The sequence below is a fragment of the Haliotis rubra genome, unplaced genomic scaffold (assembly GCF_003918875.1).
Source record: "Haliotis rubra isolate DU_JTF1 unplaced genomic scaffold, ASM391887v1 Scf13, whole genome shotgun sequence".
NCBI lineage: Eukaryota > Metazoa > Mollusca > Gastropoda > Lepetellida > Haliotidae > Haliotis > Haliotis rubra.
Window position 1 is genome coordinate 113,149 of NW_025765225.1, and position 20,961 is coordinate 134,109.

The 20,961-nt window shown below is 37.0% G+C and overlaps 1 long non-coding RNA gene across 2 annotated transcripts; it reads left to right on the forward strand.

Moving 5' to 3' along the window:
• The first annotated feature begins 1,405 nt into the window (after nucleotides 1–1,405).
• Nucleotides 1,406–20,061, forward strand: LOC124267065. Of its 2 annotated transcripts, none has more exons than XR_006895936.1 (3): nucleotides 1,406–1,508; nucleotides 12,852–12,861; nucleotides 20,050–20,061. It is a non-coding gene; the product is annotated as an uncharacterized LOC124267065 (long non-coding RNA). The 2 variants fall into 2 exon arrangements; XR_006895937.1 differs by lacking the exon at nucleotides 20,050–20,061 and adding an exon at nucleotides 18,547–18,557.
• Nucleotides 20,062–20,961: the final 900 nt, after the last annotated feature.

Sequence of the window (20,961 nt, forward strand, 5' to 3'; positions counted from 1 at the left end):
GTTACACAGAAAACTTTGGCTGACCAAGCATGAAAGGTGTTTAATATTTTCAAATCATCGGTTAAGAATTTTTATAATCTACCAATTGATGTTCTGCTCCATATATTTGATGTCAAGGTTTTGCCATTGTTACTATACGGAAGTGAAGTCTGGGGTTTCCACCCGTCGCCATCTGTATTGAATGTACACGATAGGTTCTGTAAACAGGTTTTGGGTCTTCCAAGATACACGCCAAATATTGCAGCGCGTGCTAAGATTGGTCGTTATTCATCAAAGGTAAATCAGTACATTAAGATTGTTAAATATTGGGTTCGCCTCCTGTCTCAAGTTGAGAATGTAATCTTAAATAAGGTATATGGGTATCAGTATTGCCTTGCTGAAAAAGGTATAGATTGTTGGGCTTTTAAGGTGAATCTCTTTTGTACAGTTATGGTTTTGGCAATGTGTGGGCCAGTCAAAGTGTTGGAAATATCTCTACTTTCATATCATTATTTAAGCAAAGATGTATTGATGTAGATAACCAGTTGTGGTCATCTCGTAGTATACTTGTTTCGAAGTTGGATTTTTATCGCAGGCTCAAAGAAGGTGTAGCTTTTGAGTTCTATATCGATAGTGTTAGTGTAAAACAGTTTCGAATCTTCTTAAGTAGATTTCGTTGCTCAAACCACAATTTGATGATAGAGTACGGTAGACATTTAGGTCTTAAAAGGGAGGATCGTCTGTGCCCGCTTTGTATCATACCTAACATAGAAAATGAATATCACTTTTGCCTGGAATGCCCTTTTTATGGGAAATTAAGAAATGATATCCTCCCTAAATATTATCAGATATATCCATCTGAAGTGAAATTAGCTTAGTTGTTTACATCAAAGAATACGTATATTATAAATTGTCTTGCAAAATATCTATTTTTTACCATGAGTCTTCGTACCCACAAATGTATAATTATGCAGCTCCCATGATGTTGTACGGTGCTCTAATGATTGTATATTCTGTACACCTGATGTATAATTCGCGGTTATCTCCCATTTGACAGACACCCATTTGACAGACACCCAATTTGCAGACACTGAACTAGAAGGTGAATTAGGGTAACACCTACGGGTATAATGGAACAGTCCACTGTCTAGTGAGTAGAGCAGGGTGAGCCTGAAACAGGTTCGTTACTGAGAAGTTGGATTGTGGATAAATAGAACTTTGTTGTGATTAAATGATAATGATTTCTATTCTCAAAATTGATTTTACTACCAATTACTATCGAATATAAAGACAGGTTTGTCACTGAGAGGTTTGATTGTGTTTATTGATAGAAAAGACCCCTCCCAATAATAGCATATGTACAACAGAAGTTAACTGAGAAAACGTTTTGTTAGAGAGATATAGATATGTACATATTCGAAAACATTCTGATTTGCAGTGAATGAGACACCTGCATTGCCATGTAAGATACGATTAATACAAATCAGTGTTCTAATTTTAACAATACTGTTTAAGATTGTAACAGTTATGTTTTTGAGTAGTAATACAATGGACACAATAATAATAATTGGCTTGTATAGAGCCTAGTTTCCATAACAGAAGCTCAACGGCGCTGCATATATCGTTAAAAACACAGTAAGTGTGAAAAGAGTTCGTTCAAAGAAGTAATGAAAAACATTCTCACATCCATGGCCACATTGACATGATGCGTCATATTTTTTTAATATTTATTCTAAATAAATCGTAATTAAGTGCACTTGTCATATATCTTAATATTGTGTGCAAAGCATATGACTTCTTTATTCCATATGAATAATATTTAGGTTCACATTTGTCTTTATTTATTCATGCGTAAACTGAGATCTTTTAATGTTAACCCATCTGTGATGTCATCTTTTTATCTAGCATTTATTCAGAGTATTTTAACATTTTCCTTCCATTGTTGGTACGGGTCTCTCTCAGTTCATCTCAAATCTAAAATAGACAAAATTGTTAACACTGCAAGTAAAATCGCTGGAGTCAGATTTGAATGTTTATCATCAATATATGAGCGGCAAATCGTAAACCAAGCTGTCAAAATCATATCTGACCGTACTCACTACTTAAATTCGGAATACAACCTTCTCCCTTCAGGCCGCCGCTACAAAGTTCCAACTGTGAAAACTAAGAGAGCCCGTACATCCTTTATTCCAAGTACCATATCTCTCTTAAACAAATGTGAAGATACCTAAATCAAAGAATTTATGTAAATATGTTTGGTATCTCTCTAATGTGTCAGTAGCTCTGCTGATGTAACACAAATTCCTGAAAAGGCATTAAAGTATTATTCTATTCTATTCTATTCTATTTATATGATGCATAAGTGTCGCAATTTCTAATAGCTAAGCTAATGTTTTCAATCTGATGATGCCGACTCCCGTTAGACTAGAAGGGTAAACCGAAATGTTTATGAAAATAAACTGTTTTTATTTTGCAGCAGTAAAAGTTCAAATTGCTGTCGTTTTGTCCATCTTTCGAAATAAATAACATAGCTTCAGTTTGTTCCTGTGTTATTATTTGGACTATTTCATTATAATGTATAGGTAACAGGTAGTAGATAATCTGTTCACTGGGCCGTAAATATTGTTGTTTTAAGGTGTCTGCGAACTGGCTGTCTGCGTAATGGGAGGACACCTAATTCGCCTGTGGCCCCTTTACTGAATAAAAAAAAACTCTCTCTCACTAGTACGACTGCGTGTAGCTTCATAGTTCCAGGAATGGCCTTTGCGGAAGACGTTGCCATCTCTGCTGCTGTTCTTTCAATATCATCCAAAGTGTAGAATCGGTAGTTGATTGACTTTGTATTATCTTTCGCCAATTGATAGAAGTCATGTGGATCCTGGATGGTAACTTTGCCTTGATTGACGGCGTCTGCTGCTTGTCGTTTTGCTGACCCACGTAGTCCATCGCAAGGTCCTTTGCCATGGTCAGTCTCAAAGTAATTCCATCGTGCACCATATCGAATAGCTCTTGTGATGCAGAATGACATCAAAGATGAATCGGTTACGATACTGAGACGACGGACTATCTGTCCAGTAGTGCAGACATTTGGCATCAGTAAAATTGAAGGAAAACTGATTTGTATGGATAGTCAACTTCTCTATTGCAATGAGTGCGACGTTTGGTGTAGGTACTAACACCGTTATCAAGCACTTGATTGGTTGACCTATATAATATGTCTAAAATGGACTTTTATTATGCCTCACTGTGGATACGATCATTAGATTGTCAGGACTGAAATAAAGAACTTTGGAACGACCGAGGGAAACCTAACGGGAATAAACTCCGTACTTACAGAAAGTTTAAGAAACTATTAACAGCTGAACCATATGTCACTGAACTTCTGCCTAGATCTAATCGCAGTACACTTAGCAAGTTACGATGTGGCACCTTACCTCTTGAAATTGAGGTCAGTAGGTTTACACGCCCCAAAACACCTTTAGACGATAGAATTTGTAAATATTGTGATGGCAATAAGATTGAGGACGAAGTTCACTTTTTGGTCAGCTGTCCACTATATTCAGATTTACGATACGATTTGTGGGAAAATGTACTAAATATTAACCCTTTTTTTTCTCTCTTGCCACCTTCCGACCAGGCCATATATATGCTAGGTAATGTTAAATTAATAAAACCCTTAGCTGCATTAGTTACTAAAATGTTTAATAGACGTAAACGCACTTTGTAGTCATGTAATTAAATATGCCACACTCCACTGTTACTTATAGAATTGTGATATTCTATTCTGTTTTAGGTAGAATGTAGTGGCTTGTGTCTCACAGGCTAGATGTTATATTAAGGGTCTTATGGTACAACATGTTAAACACAAATTATAACACTTTCTTCTCGGTAACCATTTGTAAACGCAGTTTGTAGTTATGTAATTAAATATATATACCACACTCCATTGTTGCTTACAAAGCTGTGATATTTTATTTACTACTATCTGTTTTAGATATAATATAGTGCCTTGTGTCTCATAGGCCATATGGCCGGATGTTATATTTTATTGAATGTTTTTAAGTTTATGTATGTTTCATATATAACATGTGACACAAAAATAAAAATATTTTCTCTTTCTCTTCTCTCTTGATAACGGTGTTAGTACCTACACCAAACGTCGCACTCATTGCAATAAAGAAGTTGACTATCCATACAAATCAGATTTTATTCATCTTCACAACTTCTAAAATGCCTCTCAAAGAAATCAGTAAAATTATTTTTGAATTCAGGGATCAAATGCTTCAGAATTGTCAGTACGGATGTGGAATTGTGTTGATTGACATCAGAGACAAAGACATAGTTTTTGTGTTGAAGAGTGTCGGCCACATAGTATACGATAACCGGGTGTAGTGAATACATCAATCAGATATTATCTCAGAATGTAGATGTAGTGGCCTTACAAGAACACTGGCTACCCTTAGACAAGTTACATCATCTTCACTCTCTTAGTAACGTCAATCTGATAACATATAACTGTATGAAAGCTAACTCAACGTGTTCTCGTGGATCTCACGGACTTGCTATATTAGTAAATACCCACTCTCCGTGGAGGGCGAAATCTCTAACAGTCCACTCGGATTACGCAATAGCGGTTGAACTTATCAGACAAGGCTACTGTGATGTTTATGTAATTGGTTGCCGTTTACCTTCAACCAATGTATTACATGCAGCCTACTGCAATGCTCTCAATGAAATACTTGATGTGTATGATTATTTATCTGAGATAAGTACAGCAATTATACTTGGTGACCTTAACTCTGATGTATGTAAATCTCTTCTATCGCAAAGAGATGCGATTATAAAAAGTGCGCTATCGGAAAGAAATCTCGTAAACGCTTTAAGCACAACCAGTTTTAACATACCAACATATACCTATAGATCAAAGGACAACTTACATCAAAGCATGATTGACTATATACTTGTCTCCTCATGTATAAGCCTGATTATATTAGTGATGTTCAAACCATTGATGCATGCCCTTACAGTGTTTCAGACCACCTACCCTGCCTAATATCCATCGACTTGCCCGTAGTTAAACAGTACAACCGTGGAGATTACTACGGTATTCCCAAATGGGGAAGAGCCAATGAAAAAGATATAGGCTCCTATTAATATTCAATTGAATATTACATACAATATCATTATCCTTCCGTTGTAGACGAACATCAGGAAAACACAATTGATACGTATAATGATATGATTACCACTGCCTTATTACATGCAGGTGTCAACACAATACCGCATAGCAGTTATATTTCGGAAATCAGACCGGTTAAATGATGCTCACTACCGCATGCGCGTTGCTCGATGCAAATGGGTAAACAATGATAAACCTCGTGATTCCAACATCTCAATCACGCTCAGCCTATGAAGAAGAAAAAAGTAACTTTCGGCGACTTTTCCGACAATCCAAAAGGCATAATAGAAACGAAATGCTGAAAGAAATCGAAGTTTCAGCTAAAATGTAACTCTTTTTATAAAAATATTCGAAAACAGAGAGCAACTGTTACTTATGTCCCCGTTCTTACCTATGGGGAAGAGAGTGGATCAACACCCCTTGATATTTGTAGAATAATTACAAATGAACACATTATCTTTGCAGGTGACTTTATCACCACCCACCTATGAAAACTATTTAATGCTATCACTACCTCTCAATATGCCCCAAAGGAATATAGACTCGGTATGGTTATACCAATATATCAAGGCAAAAAAGACAAAAGTGACCCACGAAATTACAGAGGTATCACATTAACATCTTGTCTCGGTATGCTTTCTGAAAGGCACCTTCTTAAAAGAATCGAACATAAATTATCAAAATCAAGGCCAGATTTTCCGGATATGTTACAATTTGGCTTTCGATGCCAACATGGAGCCATTATGTCTGTATTCACGCTCATTGAAAGTATTAAAATTTATATGCATAGAGATTCTGCTGTTTTCATTGCCTTTCTTGACAACGAAAAAGCCTTTGACAGGATCTGGCACGATGGATTGTTTTATAAATTACACGAAATTGGTATAAGCGGTAATACCTGGAATCTTTTACATCACTGTTATACTCATAGCGAATCCTTTGTTTGTTACCAGGGTGAGAGATCAGACACATATTGTGTCAAGCAAGGTGTTTGCCAAGGAAGAGTTATTTCATCTTGGTTCTTCCTTACTTTTATAAATGACCTTATCACTTCTCTCAGAGAAGCCAGTTGTGGTATTTGTGTATACGGTATGCATGTTCCCGCAGTCTTGCTTGCTGACGATACCACGCTTATTAGTGCATCACCTAAAGGTTTATAATCATCATTAGACATCGTGTCGTCATATGCCTCTAAATGGCGTTTGACCTACAACCCAGCTAAAAGTACTATAGTTGTCGTCAGCAAAAGAAAATGCACTTACTCTAACTTCCAATACCGCCTTGGTGATACGCTTATCCCCCAATCTGAATCAGCTGAATATGGAGGTGTCAACTGATAATCTGTCAACAAAAACAAGAATCGATAGGTATTGCCAGAAAGCAAGACAAAACATAAATTCCCTCACATCTGCGGGACTTCCTCACTCTCAACTACACCCATTCACATGTGTCAAAATCTGGCTGAGAATGATACTTACAACAAGTCTGTATGGCTGTGAAATATTACCTAACATTAGAGGTCAACAAGCCGATGCACTTGAACTTACACAACGATATTTTGCTCGTATTGTGCAGGGACTTGATAAAAGATCATCAACAGACTCTACTATTGCAAATCTGGGATTGTGGACACTTATTGGTTACATCGATAAATGTAAACTCATCTTTCTTGGACGTCTGTGCAAAATCTCTTGTAATAATTTTGCCAAAAACATATTTTGTGCAGCAATAACCACATCTACAAAATCCCTTCAATCTGTGACGATCTACTATCAGTACTCTACAAATATAATTTACATGTACACATAGAAAAATATATTAAAGAAGGTGCATTCCCTCCAAAGTACAAATGGCGAAAAATTGTAAATACATCTGTACATAGCTATGAAGAACACAGATGGGTTATGCAAAGCTCAATTAATACAAACATGACGCTTAATGCACAGGTCCATTGCAAGTTAAACTATCATATCCTCTGGCAATTGGCATACTTGCATCCTAATAATAAATCTGCCCTCCAAATATTATTAAAATCTCATCACGTGGCAAAATATCTAAAGAATGTAACCTAAGTAACAAATATACTTATGATTATGATTTTCATATACTCCTACACTGTGAACAACTTTACACTGAGAGAAACGAATTTTATTGTGTTTATGATTGACATTCTTGATGTGGAAACCTATGTTGCCTTTGAATCACAGGATGAACTCGATATGCTCTCTTTTCCATTTGGAGGTGAAACTGTTGTTAATGATAATGTTGATCAAGGACATGGGAAACAATCATTTTACGATTTTCTTTATACATTTACCGAATAAGACGACATCTACAATGTTATACTGATTGATCTCTGCAGATGTATAATGATGTATGTCCACCTTCGGAAGTTTCTTGTATAAATTAATTGTATACACATGTAAATGTATGTTCTTATGTAAATTGTAGCTTTAGGTAATCATCTTGATTAATATAATTGTATATACATCTATATCAATTTTGTAACTTTGCCCCCTTCCTTGTATATATATATATATGTATAGAATATGTTTGATCTTCGGATGATCGTCTGGAGGAAATAAAGACTCTCTCTCTCACAAACAGGTTGGAGAGATAGTCATTGAGAATTCGAGTTTGTCTTTTCTCACCTTCGTGTTTCTTTTGATCATTTTTACTTGGCATGCATACACTTATCTCATCCCTTTCCATGAATGAAATCACTTGTCGCTTAAGTCATTCTCTGGCAACTGTAAGCCAGGGCCTAGATTTTCGAAGCTCTCTTAGCGCTAAGATAGTCGTAAGTTAATGTTATTGTATGGCACTTACGACTATCTTAGCGCTAAGAGAGCTTCGAAAATCTAGGCCCTGGCCCTCGCTTTAAGTTGAATCACCTTCGACTCAACGTTTCCCAAACAGCGTCTTGAAATACCAGTTGTTTTGTGAATGATAGACTGACATCTGTATTTCTTAGCTACCTTTCCTCCAATGACCGAGGACAAAACATTCATAGTCTTCTGTTTAGGGTTTGACATGCGAGATTGTTGAATCTCATCCAGTAAGACATTTGCCATTGTTAGTTTCTTAACAACATGTTTAGGAATCCCACTGGGACTTACGCCACATTGGTATAACTCCCTTCTGGTTCTTGTTGAAGGGGTTGACTCTTGTTGCGATTGTGCATTTTCTGTAGGAGCAAAGATTCCAGGCTCGAGTCTTGTTGATTTCAATTTCTGCATTGCCTTTAAACGTTGATATCTTTTCTTCCACCTTTCTTCATGTTTTCTTAAATTCGTCAGTTTTTCTGTTATTTTAGTAACTATTGTTTTACTTTTTCTCAAAGCATTTGAATTTCTAGTCTGACTATCATTATTTTGTAGACTAGATATCACATCAATATCGTCAGTACTGCTTGAAACAACGTTTAACTGGCCATGGTCTGCTTAAACAATTTCAAGTGTCTCGTTTTCTTTTTCCTTCTTTTTCTGGTTTTGTCTGTCCCTATACCTCTGACTGTATAATCTGTTATTCTCTCTAACCTGTTTCTGTTTCTTTTTAGCCAGTTGAGTTATTGGAGTTCTGTATGACTTGGCCCGCACTCGTTCTTTCTCTAGATATTCCTTATCATTCATTTGTTTACGTTCTCTATACTCCCGTTGATACTGTGCACGCGTCTTGCCCATTTTTTAAAATGTGTTGGAAATTGTACATTAGTAACAGTTATCTAAATTACAATGTTAAATCCATAATAGTGAGGGGGTTTTACGGGTAAATGGAAGTTGGCAAACGATACTGTGCGTCATTGAATGATTGTCTGTTGAGATTTGTTTAATCCATGTCAGATTATAGCAATTTCGTCAAATACGTTAATCAATTTTATCAGATACGTTAAATACATTATCAGTCTATATGTTACAGCTAGAAACCAGACCATACATTAATTCTGTAGGTATTACTAAAACATGCATCATACCTATTGCTTGTGTGATTGAATGCACAACAATTCTTTAAACCGATCGTTTAATCATATCAAATACGTTAACACCAACTAAGATACATTACATACATAACTCAACGAATGCAGCGAGTTTGTTGAAGGTTTTGTATTTCTGATATATGTGGGTCCAAAGATGAACATTTATTGAATACAATTCATACAAAGCTATAAATTAACTACCATTATTGAAGACTATATATGATTTCGAAACTTCACTTATCAGTGTCAGCTAAATTCTCAGCAATCGTTGTCAAATTGAGATCTCTCCCGCCAAAAACAATGGGTGGAAGTAGCGTGCTCTTGCATCAGCGCTATAAATATATTAATCCGAAATAAGAATGCACTGGAACACAAACTCTGAATGTCCACATGCTATTACACGTATCTGACGAAAACGTATCGGATGCTATAAAAGCAAACTTCGGCCTACAGTTGGAGTGAAGTTTATCTCACTTAGTTTCACACAGGTTTGTGATACTGCTGTCATCGGTGCTTAAAAACAATTGGTTTACAACTACTGCGCTGTACAGAATCCCTTCAATTGCAGATGACGATTTCACGTATCTGATGAAAAATGAAAGTAACAAACCTTCTATTTCAGGTACGACTACTAATATCTTTTCAAGTTAACTTTAGAAAGAAAAAGCACATAACTGATTTACAGATTGGGATATGTGGAAACGAAAACACTCGTACAACACGTCGTATGGTTTTGAATAAGTATTACTGGTCGATGACTAAAGTGTTAAACGTATCTGACGGCAATATCGGGGACACACAAATAATGCATTTTTTTTTTTAAAGAACAAATAAACTTTGTACTCTTTTAACTATTACATCTGAAAGATTTGTGGTTAGACTTATGCAGAACACCAAATTCATCCTTTAAAAACTTGTGGTTAATTAATACCGAGCAATTAAAAGTTGCCAAAAAGTCGCCTGCTTCACTCTCGCCCGCCAACGAAACCACAGACAGGTTACGTAACTCTGTCGCCAGAGCACTGCAGTGACGTCATATGAGGAACGATTTTCAGTTAGTTGTATAGAAAGTGTGTAGCACGCTCATCATTTTGATGATTTCTCGACATCAACGACGACATGCCGAATCGTTGCTTTGTCGTCAATTGCTCCTAGGGGTCGGGCGATAGTGTCACCATGCACAGATTTCCACAGGACCCCGCAGTTCGTGCTAAATGGGTTATGTTTGTGAGTACGAAGCGAGCGTTGTGGAAACGATATCTTACTTGTGTTCAGATCGCTTCACGGAAGTTAAAGAATCAAAACTACTTACTAGTTGTAGTAAAATATGTATATAATTGATGACCATAAAGATTTTCCATGACACAACTTGTAACATAACGATTTCTTCCTCGGAATTGAGGTTGTGGTCGAAGTAACAATAATATTGTAAGTAGTATTATATTGACACCCACCTCGCTTCCACGAGAGAAATTGTTATGTTATAAGCTATGTCATGCAAAATCATATTGGCCATCAATCAAATACATATTTTACTACCAGTAGAAAGTAGTTTTGAGTTTGTAACTCGGTGAAAACAAACCTAAATAGCATTTATCCTCAGACTGGCGGATGTTCGCGACAGGGCGCCGCCATTTTTGAAAATCGTAAAGTGACGGGCTAAAGTCTGTTAGAATTAATGAGATTATGGTTTGTTTTCATCAAGTTAGAAAATCAAAACTACTTTCTACTCGTAGTTAAATATGTATTGGAATCATAACCAAAAGGATTTTGCATGACACAACTTATAACATAACGATGTCTTCCACGGAAGCGAGATGGGGGTCGAAGTCACAATACTGCGCGATAAATTTCTTGCTACATTCACATGGTTAATGTCCACTCACCAGTATGTAGATACTAGTCAATATGCGTCTTTATATTTGGTCTTATAATCCTAATTAGTTTATTATCATACTTGTATGCATTTTGAAACTAAATAAAAAGCAGACGATCTGCTGATACTTATAGTGAATTTATAACAGAACTGTAATATCTAGACATTTTATAGTTTGCCAATGTTAATCATAATTCGCACACACACCCTGGTGTATGTTGTCTGTCTCATTACACTTCACGGCGAAAACAATGATTCTGTTGAATACTTCGACAAATGAATAAAAACAAAATGCAAATATTAAAATTAAAGCAGATTAAAGTTATAGGAACAATATCAGGCTATTACCTTGTTCGAGGAATGTATCCATCAATATCCACAAAAACGAGTGATATGCCATTCATCTGCAGCTGTTCCATGTGATGTGTCTTTTAACAGTTTAATATACGAAAAAGTGATAAATCTTTTCAGGTATTTCACATTGGTGTATAGTCTCATTGGTCACCCAAGATAGCACACCTGGCAACTAATTGCATAATGTCCGCCTTTCTTTAAAAACAGTAATTTAGTTAGCCAGTGTATTGCCGGCTAATCCTTTGAAAGAAGGACGTTGTTTTTACGGAGACACCGACACGACAGAGTGTATTCAGTATAGATTAGTAAATCTACATACATAAACACTACCTTTTGACAAATCCGCTGTGTAAGATAACAGTAATTAATCAATCAGCGTGTTATCGATTAATCCTTTGATCGATGTTTATAATGTTGAATATGTACTCCAGACACAAGAAATGCCAAAAGGGAACCTTTGTCGGGAAATCTAAGTGTGTTACCACTTATTATACCTGTTATAAATTCATTAACTGGCCATCAAGTGAATGATGACAAATAACATGTGTAGGTTTATACCACCTAACACGGGTTACAACAAGGGAGTATTAATTGCTGTATTTCATGTGAAAACTTATGGGCCGACACTGTTTTGAGAATACAAACAGATTTTTACATGACATGATTAAATATCGAGGTAAAAAAAACACAGAAATGGGATCAATTTGGATCAGTCATTATACAAATCAGGCCTAACGACACCAAGCGATTTTGACAGAATCGTCTATGAAAACAAGTTGTAACTCGGAAACTAGGCAAAGCAGGAGACAAAATTAAATGACAGTAGATTGTGAGAACATATAGCTTTCATTTTCCACAACAGTTGTCACGATTTCAGGTTTATACAAACCTGTAAACAAGATAATTTACCCCCTAAAATGTAGATGAATTCTGCATCGGCCCTCATAGCCATTCCTCATATGACGTCACAGAGACGCCCCGCTCTGATTGGTTGAAATTTCGTTCGCGGGTGAGAAATGGGCATTGTTGTCAAAAAGGTCGATTTAAGTTAATTAAAGACCGAAGTGAGTAGTTTTAATGACGGGGTTTCATTTATCACGATGCCAGTTAGTGATTTATGTATTTGTACCCCCCTAGAGTATATGTGATCTTTAAACAAAGTTTTCTTATGACTACCTAGTATTTCCTTTATGATTTTGCAAGTACTTAGATATATTGTCAAGTCCAATGAGATAGCATATTTACACAAATGGTTGCCTAACGTGGAATTGTTATCAGGTACTTGCTGGAGGAACAAAGGAAATATGTAACAAAGGTCTATACCACGATGCTGTGTATACCAAACTTACTGACACAAACACTGACGTGACATGAATTGTGATACTGTATGTGCGGGCCTCTGTTTTAGTAAGAAGAAAAATACATTTCAATGAAAAAATATTTTATAGGAGGACTGGGACAAAGAAATACGGGAAATGTGCGTTTAGTGGACAATCAGTGTTTTGCAGTTTCGCTTTTTCTCACATCTACTCCCATGTTAGCCTAAAGATCTACCAGTATGCAGCATCACTGTACTGGAATATAGCCGTTTGTTTCTCTGTGTGGAATAACTGAATAACATCCTGACTGAAAGCTTATTTAAAGGTTGGCTTTATTGGCATTTTTGGACACATTCAACGTATGCAAATATTGGCACTAGTATATCTTCGCAAATCGTGAAGGATTACTAGAAATTGCTTAAAAAGTCGATGTATGTATTTACTGCAATTTGACAGAATCTCATGCCACCTTAACACTTGCACGAAGTTTGCCTCCGCACTGCCGCGCAATTCGTCGCGATAATGCGTGTAATAACACCCATTCACATGCACAAAATTGACTCACGTAAGTAAATTTGCGCATGTGTAAATACATATAGTGTGTAATAGTAAATTTACTTTGCGTTCACATTCAATTTATGTAGAGTGAGTAAACTTGAAAGTGTAAATAATAAATAAATTAAATTGTCTCATTCTTTCTCTAAACTTCAACAGAGTAAGAAGACAAACACAGTATCAGATTATTGTAGAGAGGAGTATGGCTATTGCATAAGGTCTGTCACAAGATAGACCTCTCTGGAAGAAAGAAAGAAGTCTGATGGAGCGACATGAATAAATCTAATGACGACAAAGACTGGTACGATAATTTTCGAATGAACAAAGCTTTAAGGGAATTTCGATGTTATCTGCACACAGCTGCATGATTACTTAAAAGCTAGTGACCAAGCTGTCCGCTAACCGCTGGATGTATGAATGAAAGTTGCATTCGTAATATAACGGATGGCTTCAACTTCAGAATATAGAACTGTGGGAAATTTGTTTGGTTTTGGGAAGTCCACTGTTTGTAAATGCATTCATGAAGTTTGTCAGACCAACTTTTCCCCTAAATGAAGATTTGAACTGTCTTTTCCAACTGTGCATTAGCCACAGATGGATGTCACAATTCCTATCATTGCACCGCCGAAGGCTCATTGGAGCTATCTCAACCATTAGGACTGGTACTCACTTATCTAGGCCGTCTGTGATCACAAATATGTCTTCAGAGATATTAACATTGGATGGACTGAGGGAGTTCATGACGCCAGAGTTTTATAATGGTAATGTTTTTGACACTGCATCATTTTACAAGTACCTTGGAATTATGTTCACTCCTAAATTAGCCTGGAGTAAAGCTACATCTTGTCTTGCATCACAAGCTGATAAGGCAATATTCTCTGTTACAAATTCCCAGAGGAAACTTGGCAGCATTAATTGTACAGATTTATTTAAGATATTTGATTGTATGATATCACCTATCCTATGTTATGGGTGTGACATATGTGGCACATCCTTCTGTAATACTATTGAATCTGTCCATGTCAAATTTCGTAAATATGTTTTGATACTTGAAAAATCCACCTGTAATATGGCCTTGTGTGAATTAGGAAGAGTGCCTTTACAGTTTATTTATAGAACCAGTGCTGTGAAATACTGGTGTAGACTTCTAAACATGCCTGACAATAGATTACCAAAACAATTTTATTTTATGTAATTATCTTTAGACAGGGTAGGACGAAATTCATGGGCAACTAAAATAAGAATATTCTTTTTATATTTGGTTTTGGATTGGTTTGAATAAGCCAGGAAATTGGTGATCACAAAATATTTAGTGAATCATTTAAGCAGAGATTACATGATAATTTATTGCAATCTTGGCAATCAACTTCGGATAGCAGCCATAAATGCTTTTATTATAAGCAATTCAAATCTTTATTAAATGTAGAGAGCTACTTGGTAAATAATGATATCCCTCAATATTTAAAAACAAGTGTAGAAGTGAGCACAGCTCACATACCCCCGCTTCCCACTTTGGGACATGGAAATGACTGATATTGATATATGTAATGTGACAAGGATCAGCAGCTCACAAGACTTTCTCCTTGACTCTACTAAACTTTATATACATGTTAGATAATAGTTTTGCCATGTACTGATTACAGTAATTATTTATGGAAACATTATTATTATTTTTGTCCGTGGAAACCTGACATACAATTGGATTTGTGGCACACAATGAAGTGGACGTAGATGAAGATTGTTATTTTTTAGCACATGGCATATCTGTGGGTCATGATTAACTTGTGTATTAAGTTTGGTAAACCTAGCATGTATAGTTTCGATGATATGCTGTGGCCAGGTAACCATCAAACACATTTTGCACCAAGTCATGTTTCCATGGAAACAACAACAAAACAAATTCTGAAAAAACTTTAAAGTAGCAAAAGGCACATCAATAGGTAATCATTAACATGTGTGTGAAGTTTGGTGAACCTAGCATGTAAACTTTAAGAGATATGCTCCGGACAAAACCATCAAACACATTTGGCACCAAGTATGCTCCGGATAAAGTTTCGGGACGGACGGACGGACAGAATGAAAGCTATATACCCCCGTTACTTCGTAGCGGGGGTATAATTATATATACCCGATTTCGGTGATGTAATTTTAAATTAGCAGTTGAAACTGGTACATAAATCAATGTTGCATATAATGAAAGGCATTGCCTGTTTTGTGAATTAAATGGCACCTTGTTGTTGAAGATGAATGGCATGTGTTTTATATCTGTGATGCATATTCTCATATCAGAAATAAGTACATATCAAAATATTTTAGTAAATGTCCATCAATTATTAATTTTATATCTATATTACAGAGTAAAAATGTTAGTATCATCAAAGATGTATGTCTATTTTTATTTTATGTTGACAAGAAACAGATATCTAAATGAAATACATTATATGTGCTCTAATTATCCATCAATTTATGTATATGTATTTTGGGCCGGAGGCCTATTACTGAAATAAAATTATGTTTTGTAAATGGTTATTAAATTTGGAGTGTTTATGTTTAATTGAATGTTGGCTGTATGTCTTAAGAACCTTGTTACTGTTTTTGTGCAGCGAGATCGAGTATATCCATTTTATACGATTGTACTCCATGCGACCAACCAAACTAAAAACCTGTCAGAATAGGAAGTGTTGCAGTTATAACCCCACAGCCAGTTGGGGGGCAGATGGGAGGCCATTATTGGTGTGGGATGTAGCTGGTACGGGAGGACCAAGAGTGACATGAACTGCATTTGCAGCTGACATTGCCACCCTAAACGTGTGAAAACACTCCTTGAGTAACAATAATTTGTAATAATGGTGACATCCTGTCTAGACAGCATCCGGTGAAACAAACAATCGTTAACAACTGTTTCATATTTACTTTTATCTCATCAAAGCAATTTGCATATGTGTATATTTTACTATGCGTACACATGACCTACAGTGCACATTTGCACTCGTGTAAATATACTTTTGCACCTGGTCCTGACCACGTGTAAATTTGCTCATGGTGTATATTTACATATGTGAGTAAATGCGTTCACGTGACACATTTACACACGTATGTATAATTTGCTCATGTGTGCATTTATACATAAGTGTGTAATCTGGTGCATGTGAAAGGGGCTTATTATAAATCGTATGCATGAAAGCGTGAAGTCTAGTTTGCACACTGTTCGCGTCCTGTTTACGTATAAGTTACGCACTTGGCATGCAATGCGTGACCGAAAATGGTGCGCATTGTCACGCAATGGCAATCGTACGACCTACTTACGTCTAGGTCAAGTATTGTCGGCGCATTGGTTACGTCTAGTGAATGGCATGGTACGCACGACGAGCATAGTTCCAGCATGTGCATATATTGCCACAACCACTTCGCGCATGCGTGAAGCAGTCGTGGTATGCATGTGTGTGTGTGTGTGTGTGTGTGTGTGTGTGGATAATTCTAACTTTGGTGTATATCCTTATTAAATTGTGACTATAGGTTTATATAATCAGTGATATATTGACCAAGTGTTTAGTTTATACATACTAAGTCATTATGATGTGATGCAAATGCGTTTGTTTTCAATATTATTCATTAATCAACAGGAATTTCATATGTCAGATACCAAGCAAATAGATGCTTTGGACGAATCTCTCACGAGCGTGGGTGTTGCTTCTCCCAAAAAGACTTCAGTTGTGGAACTTGCGCATACACTACCAAAAGGAAGCCGGACCTCAAGAGACACATTAGGTTTAGACATGAAGATGAAGATAAAAAGAAACAGATCAAAGTAGTGTAGCATTTTCGTGTGTGACCAATGTGCTAAAACCTATAAGACAGTATTTGGACTCGCAGAACACCAATCGGGACACTTAACGAATTCAAATATCCATGTGACCAATGTGATAAGATATTTAATTTCCGATCTCACTATGATGGTCATCTGCAGGGGCCACTTCGACCAAGATGACCCAGTTTAAGAGTCCTTTCAGATAGGCAAGTTCCCTGACAAGGCATCCGAAGGGGCGCTGCCAGAAATTTCCCTTTGAACAATTTTAGGCTAATTCTCCAAAAACGTTTGTAACCTCACTGTATCTCATCAGTACGGTGATGTCGAGTGATACCTCTTCAGAAAACAGCATGAACACAATATTGTCCATGGGAAGTGAATTTGAAGCAACCAATCATGTGAAGTTAAGAAACTTGTCATCGCATTTAAGTTAGGTAAGACAAGTGGAAGCAATTCTATCATTAATCGTAGAATAACTTGCCCAATCTTTTTAAAGAGTATATATCAACTTTCTCAAGACAAAATCACCTGTCAGAGCAAAGAATCCATGAAGATTTACCAGGACAAGTGGAACAACGTTCAGTTACAAGTTACCTGCATAGTTACGATTCCCTAAGATGTATTGTGACGTTTCAATTTTATTACCGCAACGGCGGCAAAAATACTGATTTTGGAAAAATCTTGTCATAAAGTTTGCTCAAAAGAGCTGTGAAATGGAAAGAATATGTGGCTGTTTATAAGTATATTTCTGCAATAAATGGCCATTCTTCCAAGCTATTTTTTATGGTTTCTAGCATGAATGTAAACATAAGAACTGAGGCAACAATAGTTTTTATTCAAAACAGTTATCAGAAAAGGATAAAACTTTGAATTCCTTTGATCCTCCCAGTTAAAATGCTGCAAAGAAATAATTGGTTGTATAATCATAAATAATTCGTAAAAGGTGTTTGAGTACCCACGTGAGGCAGCTAGTTTGCGTGATCTGGACTTTTCTCCTCGAACAATTCAACTGGATTTCTCCGGATTTCTAGAGTTTACATAATGAATACATGTATTTCAATATTTGATACCCATTACAGTACAACCAGAAATAATTGAGAATTTAAAGATTGTAATTTTTTATATTTTCTTTTCACTCATTACTCACGTATTAAATGTGAATATTCGCAGAACATAACTCCAGATTCAAAGGCAGCAATGCAGGCTTCAATGCGGCGGTGCTTACTATTGATCAAAGAAGTTAGAAAGTCGTGGCCCATGCTGTCCCAATATCGGACCACCTCTTCTTTCATTTCAGCAATATTTGTCAGATTTTTCTTATTGCACTTTCCTTCATAAGTCCCCAAACATTTTCTATTGGATTTAGGTCAGGGCTATAGCTTGGCCCTCCTAATAATGTCATATTTTGGGTCCGAAACCAGACCTGTGAATGCTTTGAACGATGTTTTGGGTCGTTGTCCTGCTGGAAAATCCAAAAATTTCCATAGAACACGTGAGTAGATGGAAGTAAATGTCCCTCGAAAATATCTGTGTACCGCTCACTGTTCATATTCCTTTCAAATACACAGACGGGCGTTGCCCCTAACACAGATATGCCACCCCACACGTTAAATTTCGGACTGTACTTTGGGCGCTGATACAGAATTTCAGTGTACATGTATTAGGAAACAGCCACACAGAACTTTCATCTGAGAAAATCACATTGTCCCAGTTAAAATGTCTATGCTGTAAGCACCAGTTCAACCTTCGCTCCTTTTGTTCAGGTTTCATGATCGGTGATGGAATTCCTCGACTATTCTGCCAACCCATTGCATGCAGCTCAGTTCTAATTGTCTCCTTACAGACAGCCACAATTCCTCTATCAATCATATCCAGCCTTAAGTTTTCTAAACTCGTTCGTTTGATTTCAGCAACAAGAATACCAAGCCGCCTCCTGTCGCCGACAGTCAATTTTTTGGGCCTACCTGCGCCTCCCTGGTGCTCAATGCCATATTCATTTGCAATATTTTTCAAAACACGATAAACAGTGGACAAAGGGATGCCTGTTCTACTTGAAATCACTTTAGCTGATCTGATGTCCGTGTTATAATACTCTAAAATTAACTTCCTCTTCTCTGAATCATTCATGGACCGCCTCCGTGGTGTAATGGTTAGAGCGTCCGTCCGGAGAGCGGAAGGTCGCGGGTTCGATCCCCCGACCGCGTCATACCAAAAGACGTTAAAATATGGTACTTGTTGGTCCCTGCCTGGCGCTCGGCATTAATGGGTACAACAAGGACTGGTCGGCTAGGAGGCAGTATAATGTGTCTGAGTGGGGTATTCATGCTTCACTGCGGCATGGTATCTCAGTGGGCTAGCACTATAAAAACCAGCTTAAGTCTGGGCTAGTACAAGCAGCCGCGCATACACATACACACGCATGCACGTCGTCATATGAGCGAAATATTCTCAAGCACGACAGTTAAACCCAATTTCACCTCACCTCACCTAACTCATTCATAGTGAGGAACACTGAAAATGTCGTCTGCTAGCAAGTAAACAAAGGGGGATAACTCTTCACAAACTAATGAAAAAAGGATTAACAGAGTTGTCTCTCTTGAATGAAACCAAGCACTTGATAGCTGGTCAAGGTTGTTTATACTAGAAATCCAATTAAACATATTCCTAAAATTCTCAATAATTTCTGGTCATACTGTATTTACGGTAACATGGATTTGCTAATAGCGCATTGCCGGGAGAGCCACATTCACACGATCACTCAGCCGTGCCCATTACCGGTTGAGCCACATCTTTTTCAACTGTTTTTCTTAAATGTGGCTTTCCAGGGCTATAACCACATCAAGTACGTGGTCTACACTGCCAGTTGTCAGATGAACTGGTTGGGAACTGGTACAGAAGTTGATGAATAATAAGAAAGGTGTGATACTTTATGCGGATACTATCCTCTTTATTATATTATGATGCGACGTTTCGGTAAAGATTCTTATACCGTTGTCAAGCAAGAGTGAAGTAATACAGAGTATATATATATGTGGGTGGATCTTCCCGTCCGATAAACCTCAGAATAAAAAAAACACTTCGACCCCTCCCCAAAAAACATACCGAAAATCAGCCATCTCAGACCACATGATCAACTGTCCTAATCACATCAAGTGGGGTTATGTAGAAATATTATCAAAAAACAATTCCAGGACTTCACCAAAAGAAAACTGGCAGAAGCCCTTTAAATCCGCCGACACGAGCAGAGCCCAAGGGTTCCTCATCCCATCATCAAATTGACAATCATATTGTTTCCATATTTTGTATAGACGTATCATAACGATTTGACTGGATAACCGATCACCTCTCAAGTAGGTAACGTTGTGACAGAAGTACTTTCTCATTCATAACAAACACGTGAATTCATTAACATTCTTTCTACAACTTTCACTACGTCAATTAAGTTAGATGTTTTAACGTTATAATAGTTCATGGCAAAAGTGTACATTATTACACTATACATGGTCTCAGAGCGAACTGTATTTCTTTTCTAAGATGCCAAATTTACTACATTCTAGGGTTAAATACGATTAATCTAAAGCAGAAAACAATCAGAAAAACGACGGTGTCGGTGACCTAAATTAACAATCCTCGTTCAGGGCTAACTGACGCGCTGTTCTATTTACGTGTCTGCCAGTTTGATGAAGGTTTACGTTTGTAGCGACCAGAACTGGGATACGACCAGTTCTGGTCGCAACAATGTTTCCACCAGTGATGTTAGCCAAGTGAAGCAACTGCAAATCAAGAAACTGGGTGCTACGGAGAAGTTTACTGTAGGATGCTGTATGAGGCGATGACAGCTGACTTGCATCGTAAGGTCGGTTACCTGTGGTGTCATATAGCTGCCATCGCGTGGCGCGTAAAAAACGAACGACG